Genomic DNA, 7,369 nt, shown 5'->3' with positions numbered 1-7,369 from the left:
GTCACTCTACAAACCTCCATTTTGTAGAAGGCCCATACTTACCACCACTGGCCGACTCTTCTGGGTTAAGGTATCCCTATAGCCATATCTGACATTCCCTTCTTTACCAAATCTGAAGCAGTATAGACAATGAAGGTCTGGAATCCATTTCAGGTCTGGAATTCTTCAATCATCTCCCTTTCATGATTAAACACATTCAAGTATTACATGACACACAAACTGCTAGGACCACATGTTAAGTCATGACTTTTGTCTGCATACACATTGACTCCTGGGAGCTTATTAATTCCTACATTGCTTCCTTTCTCTCCCTCCCATCCCACCCATGCCTACCTATTCCTCCTTCTCCTTTCTCAAAAGAGCATCTCAGGACTATAAATGATTCCATGTTTTTATGTCCTTGGAGTTCTTCTTTTCCTTTTTGTTAATCCTAGATCTTGCACAAAGAAATTCTGAAAACAATTGGATCACTGTCAATCTTACCCAATGAATGCCTAATACTTATTTTAAAAGTTGACTTCTCCTTATGATTTTGACAGTCGCCTGATAGTTCCATAATCGGAGTAATCTGCAACTTGAAAACTGTTATCTTGACATTCTTGGAAAATTTCTTTTGAAAACAAGAGGTGGGATTTAATTTTATTTGTCAAGTTAGATTTTCCTTTGACTTTAAAGACCATTCTGAGTCTTTTTTGAAGTACTATGCACTTTGTGGTGAATCTTTCCATTTAAATGATATTGCAGTAGAAAGAGAAAAGTCAGGGACCAGAGGAGAATAACAGCAAAGTACCCCTGAAGACACTGTTCAGACGGATCTTCTATAGAGTTAACAGGTTTTAATCCTGAATATATTCAACAGTGAGTTTTCAAAAAAAGTCTGTCACCCATTTTGACGACTATGATATACTTACAAATAAATCACAGTTGAATTCCTAGACCCAAATTATTGATTGTAAAGAAATGAACACGGCAATATGCTTTCTATGCCTTTCCAATTAGAGTTGAGATCAATTCATCTTTGTGAAGATATGGCCTAGCTGAATTTTTTTTAATATGTTATGACATGTTATTGGAGCCAACTAGCTGGAGCACAAGGTTCCCGAGACTCAACATTCATTATTTATCCATTTATCCTAATAAACCTTTATATCCCACATGTCCCCTGCTCAGATTTGAACGGAGCCTCAGAAATGCAACCTGTTTTAAATTTATGACACAACGGCGATTGCTTATGACAAAGAAGAATGACACAAAATTGTATCCATTGTTCCCCCCACAGAAAGACAAATGATAAGTTTTTTTTTTTTCCTAAGAGATGGCATTCCTCTCCCTTCTTAGAAGAAAAATTAGTCTTAAGAGAAAGAAACTCGAAGATCATAAACCATAGAAAGAAAGAAAAATTGATTTGGGGATTCAAAATGGGATTGAGTTGTAATGTAGAAGTTGCTGGTCTTTTCCTACCGAAAGGCAGAACCAACTGATTTATGAATCACAACTCTAAGCTTGCTTTCCTCTTTCTCCTTCTTATTTTTCCCTCCCTCTCCCTCCCTGGGAAGGGGATGTAGATACTAGGTGGGATGTCTCTTTTGATTTGCCACACTGTGTCTTAATTATCGGCGCTGGAAGATTAGGCAGTGGTACTTGCTGACTTCAAAGACTTCCAGAGCCCGAGCAGCATGAGGGGATCAGATGTGCCAAGATGCAGAGTGACAACAATATGGTGTCTTCATATTTGAGGAGTGTCAGCTCATTTTGTATTTGTGGCACATCAAAGTGAAAATGAGGACACAAGGCAGGTTTTCCTCTTTGTTATTCTTTTCTTAAGTGACAGCAATGTCTTCCAATTCAATGCCCAGACCACGGTTCTCAAAGCATATACTTTGGATTTGAATGTCTCATACTTACAGAAATGGAGAAAATAGCGACTGATGATAAACTGTAACAGATCAGCAACATGCTCATGAAGAAACATGGTTAGCTATTCCAAGAGGATGTTCGTAGTGATATAAGTATTGCTGAGTATCAGGGAGTAATAAGAAAGTAACAGTAATGATAATAAATAGGAGAAGCAGCAGTGACAGCAGGTAATATTGAATATCTTCAAGTTTCCAGGCACTGTGTTAATCACTTTTATATGTGATGGACCTGAGGCTCAGAGAGGTTAAATAACTTGCCTAAGGTTACACAGTATGGCACGGAGTTATGATTCGAATCCAGACTGTCAGACTCAGAGCCCACTCTTGTGACTACTAATAGTTTAGTGAAGACTTATCTTAAATAGAAATGAGGTTCTGATTTGAGTACATGGGACAAACGTCATGAATAATCAAAATTACTCTCAAGAACTGTTAAATTGGTCATAAGATACAGCATGCCTTTCAGTTTCTGTGTCTTTGTATACAACTTGCCAGTAATGCTTATAGCAATATTTAATAAATTAGGAAACACAATAGCGAGATGCAATTTTAGATTAATTTTAAGGTACAAAGAAAGAGCAAACCCATGCAGCTGGATTTTCACATATAATATTGACGTAGGACACGACTTCAGTGTAATATGAAGATGATGGTACTGGATGTGCGTTTCTCTGTTCGAAAGGAGGCTACATAATACCCAGGTGATAGTTATTGCATTTGAGTGGATTCATGCTCTGTTTTCCCAAGGAAATGCACTGACTGCATTAGTCCAATGAATGGTGTGACCTGGGAAAGTAAAGGCCGGATGTGGTTAGGAAGCAAGGACTTCAGGAGACACAAATACTACAGTCTGTTTGATTCCACGTCCTGAGGACCTTAGTGAACTCTCACAGCAACTCTTTGTGCTTAGAAATACGGCAGATTTGTTTAGAGTAAATGGACATTTAAAGATGTTAAATAACTTATTCAAAGTCACAAAGGCACTACCTTTCAAGGGTTTGCTAGGAAATCCTTGGGAAATTCTGCTGCTGCTGTCCTTTGGTCAGGTGGCCATCATTCCTGCATCTGTGAAAAGATGAGCTTGCTAAGTTATTAACAGAAGAGCGTATGCCACCAGGGTTGGCCTCTGATTCTCCAGGGGTTCCCTGTCCGTGTCAGGAAGGGGAGGGGATAAAGGCAGGGCGTGCTCAGAAAAATGTGTCTATCTGCTCCTGTGTCATGATAAATTATGCATTCTGGCTGTGTTGAATATTTCTGTTTGAGAAGAGAGGACACCCACCTCTCCGCATCCAACTTGAGAAAAGAATAGTTGTTCTTGGATGTCATCACTGCCAATCATCCGTGGAATAAAAGAAAGAGGCCATTTCCGCTGACCCCAGGGACACAGTGAACAGGCTGGTCCACAGAGCTTGACAGCTTTCCCTTTCTGCCTCTCCTAATTGAGGGCAAGAGGAAACTTCACTGTCTAGGCTTTTGAAACAAAAAGAAAGAAATCTCTCAGGAAGAGAGCTGAGAAACCTACGTCGATAATATCTGATTAGTTCTTAGCACACTCTTAGAAAATTAAAAAGAATTTGTAGAAAAATCTTTGTGACTGATGGCTGCCCCTTGGAGTTTTGAATACTTCACTCGTGACCTGATAATAAGAACCACTTAATTATTTCCAACAAAAACGAGGATGTTGCCCAGGAAGTGTCTGTGTCTTCTGGCTCCTGGTCCATCTAAAGTGTCTCCCACAGACCCTTGGAGCTGCTCCGTGGTGGATTGCCACTGGCTTCCTGGGCTTGCCGTTGTGGATGGGGCTCCTCTTTGAAAGGAGTCATATTAACCAGGATAGATTTGCGTACAGATAACTCAGAACCTGTGCATTAGAACGCCTTAGCTGATCTATTCCACAAGGCCATGGATGGGTTGTTTGTGTTTGTAACACACTCACACACACAATGTATTTTTCTAAATCAGTTGACTTTTTGGGCCTTTCATTGACCTAATTTGGCCAGGGTTAGGTCAATCATATGACCCTCAGTTCATGACACACTATCATCACTGGTCCAAGCAAGACCTTTTCCCTGTTTTCTTTTTTCTCTCCATTCCCTTTCCTAGTTTTCTCACCATAGCTATGCATTCTAATGTGTTATCATCAAATATGTATTGTGTTTGTCTTGCATATATTTTTAATTTTTACAGGTCACATTAGATTATAGATCTCATTCTGTTTCTCACTTACTTTTCGCTTTACACTATACTTGTTGTATCCATCCATGTTGCTTTTAACTGCTTCCTTGTCCACCATGGTGTCCATCCACCACATTTTACCGATCCATTGCCTCCAGTTTCCACCACCATCAACAGAACAGTAATAAACAGATTTGTACCTGCCCACCTGTGGACCTGCTTCATAATTTCCTTGGAATATATACTTGAGAACAGAATTGCTGAGTCAAAAGGTAAATCTATACTTAATTTAACTAAGTTCTGCCACCTAGAAAAACTACACAAGTCTATACTCCCACTACAATATGATATATTTTAGTTTAAATTCACAATTTTCTGATTATTTATATTATTGAGGATTTCTTTGCCCTTCTTTTGCGCCCTCATGGACTTCCTCTCCTGTAATCTGTCATTTATTTATTTGCCCATTTTTCTAATGTGAATCCTGCTTTTTGCATTTTGTTTGTCTGCATTTACGAAAGTTCTTGGTTAATTTAAAAAATCACATGTATATCAACTCAATCTGCCATCTGTCTTTTAAGGTTGTTCATGAGGCTTTTTCCTTGCTTTCACTGTTAGAGCAAGAGAAGTTAAATGCATGTGCGATGAGAAAAAAGCCATTCTGAGTTACTGCCTAGGCATTTCACAGTATGCCAACCCTGCTCACACCTAGAGTCTGGACATTTAGATAAGGACCAAGCTTAGGATTCCCACCACAAATCCCCACTTTGCTCTTCCCAAGGTACTACTTAGAGTTGAGCCCGCAAAAAGTTAGTGACCGCCACCCCAACCTTATAGTAAAAAGTGCTTGCTACGCTGCTCTCTGTCTCCTGCTCGCTGGTGACCTGGGATGGAGGAGTGCTCTTCCTCCAGCTCATTGTGCCACCCCCCCCCCAACCAATTTTGAGATCTTTAAGCAATAAATCTTGTGACTTTACTTCCTTAGTGTGGGTATATTGAAACTACACCTTCAGTCAAAACAGCCCCAGGGCTTTCACTTCCCGCAAGTGGGAGCTTAGATGCTGAGGGAGCTACCTATGGACAGTGTGTGGGTGGTTGTGCTTCCTCATTCAGCAAAACATAATCTGCATATTCTCAACTTAACATACCAGCTATGGGACGTCCCCCAAAACTGCATGTTCTCCCCGATTCCCTTGCAGCCAAAGGGCACAAGATGACCCAGTTCTAGACAATGAAATATAAGCAAAAGATTTTGCTTTCCTAGTAAAAGAGATGGAGGTCACTGGGGATCCCCCTTGCCCTTCTTGCTCCTTGGATCCCTGTTCATGATTGTCTCTTGGCAACTCAATACCATTCTCTCCCTTCCATGCCTTTCTTGTACTGGAAGCCTGGGAACTACCTTTCTCAGAATTCCTGCCATCAGAGTTTCAGCTTAGAGTTGGTACTTACCTGAGATCCAGAAAGCAGAAGAGAAACAGAAGCCTTTTTACTGGTCCTTTGATGGCAGTGAGTAAACACGTGGACTTCGGCAGACGAGAGATTTTTGCAGTGGTTTCTGTTCATTTCTTTAGAATCACCTGCTTTGATGCTGAGCAGTGCAATAATGGTCAGTTATTTTCTGTGGTTCCCACAGTTTCCTAATTCCAAAAGCTAGCTGCGGACTCAGAACCAGCCATGACTATGCAGACGTCCGTTCTACCAGACCACCCTCCCAACGGTTCCATAAGCACTAAATTGCCTGTACTAAAATCCCTTTTTCATTCAGAATACCTAAAGAGGATTCTGTTTTCCTGGACAGACTTGACTGATAGACACAGAAAATGTCACGCCAAGCCCAGCAACCACTATCTCATAAACAACACTGATGCAATATTCTGACATGCTGTGGATGATGAGACAGAAAGATAACAGGTCCTCATGATATTATTGGCTCACTGCACCAGCTCTAGACTGCATGACGTTTTCACTGCTTTTATATGAAGAAAAATAAAATATACTTGTGTCAGCCATATTGGTCAACTTTCCTCGTATTTTTAGCCAAAGCATTCCTAATGTTTACACTCAGCTTTTCATTTGCAAAATGTGGCTACAGTGAAGTCTAGTAGGTACAACAAATGCAAGATGCTTGCCATATAGTAACTACTTAAATGTTGGTGATTAATACTGAATCATTTTACAAGCCCTCAAGTTAAAAATAAGATACATTTCTCCCTCCAAATGAAATTTCCCAGGGGGAGAATTCATAGAAATAGAACATGTTTTCCTAAATTTGAGCGTGGATATTCAGTTCAATTAGTGAATGCCAAGTGATAATATTTTTGGACTGCTGCTTTCTATTGCATTGATGAATGGAATTAGTGGGAGCATGGCATAGCGATCTATGTGTGAAGTGCACGCCATATCTTAAAAACATAGGAAAGAGATTGGACTTGAGATAGCCGTATGCAATGTGAAGAAAAACAAACTTTAATGTTATGGGTATAACTTTCTCTCCTAATGGAAAGTTCTATAAATATTTCTCATTTTATAATAACTTATTTTAAATACGGTGACCATTTATAAATGCTCTGCTGGAGACAAAAAAAAGCAAATGTTGATTATATCTTGTCAACAGAGGATAACCGGGAGGTCATTATGTCCCTTACTGTTTTGTGAAAGCAAGACTATAATCAGTGCTTTGGTTGGGAAAATCTATTTTCCTCACCCAGTGGTTTTACATCCTTAGTGTCTTTAATATGGAAAGGTATTTGGCTTGTCCGGGTCCTCTAGCTGTGTTCATAAATCAAGATAATCAGTATCAGCAGAACAAACAAGAGAAAAATATTATGAGAAAACATAAGTGAGACGTGAAAGAATATTTTCAAAGGTACAATACTAATGAAAAACATAAAACCATTATTTTATTTTTTTTCCCAGAGTGATTTATTTGCTCATGCAGAATCTTTCCAAATTTGTTTTACTCTCAAAATACTGAAGAACTACAAAGAAGTATTAATATTTTGGCTCCAACTCTCAAAGTTATGTCTATTTTCAAATCAAGCTTTGCCTTCTTTGAGGTCTATAAAAATAAAATTGTCTTATTAAATGCCAGTGCTGGGGCTTCGTAATTATCTTTCTTGCTGTAGAGTAATCTATAATTTCTTCAAAAAGTTGAGGCTTTTAAAAAATGATTTAAATATCTGCTAATAGCAATATAAAATGCATTTAAGTGGCGCTCTTTTTTCTTCTTCCCACCTTGAACAATCTTCTGGTCTCGGTGGACTGACACCAAATTGACA

The 7,369-nt window shown here is 39.2% G+C and overlaps 1 long non-coding RNA gene across 2 annotated transcripts; it reads right to left on the bottom strand.

The window, feature by feature from the left end:
- Positions 1-2,658: 2,658 nt before the first annotated feature.
- LOC124229454 (uncharacterized) lies at positions 2,659-5,900 on the bottom strand. Of its 2 annotated transcripts, XR_006885892.1 has the most exons (4): positions 5,862-5,900; positions 5,541-5,679; positions 2,904-2,981; positions 2,659-2,702 (listed from the first exon to the last, which is right to left on the bottom strand). It is a non-coding gene; the product is annotated as an uncharacterized LOC124229454 (long non-coding RNA). The 2 variants fall into 2 exon arrangements; XR_006885891.1 differs by having other exon boundaries at positions 5,541-5,881.
- Between the last annotated feature and the right edge of the window lie 1,469 nt (positions 5,901-7,369).

The sequence above is a fragment of the Equus quagga genome, chromosome 17, assembly GCF_021613505.1.
Source record: "Equus quagga isolate Etosha38 chromosome 17, UCLA_HA_Equagga_1.0, whole genome shotgun sequence".
Lineage (NCBI taxonomy): Eukaryota > Metazoa > Chordata > Mammalia > Perissodactyla > Equidae > Equus > Equus quagga.
Note: the sequence above shows the minus strand (reverse complement) of the source record. Positions and strands in the feature narration are given on the sequence as shown.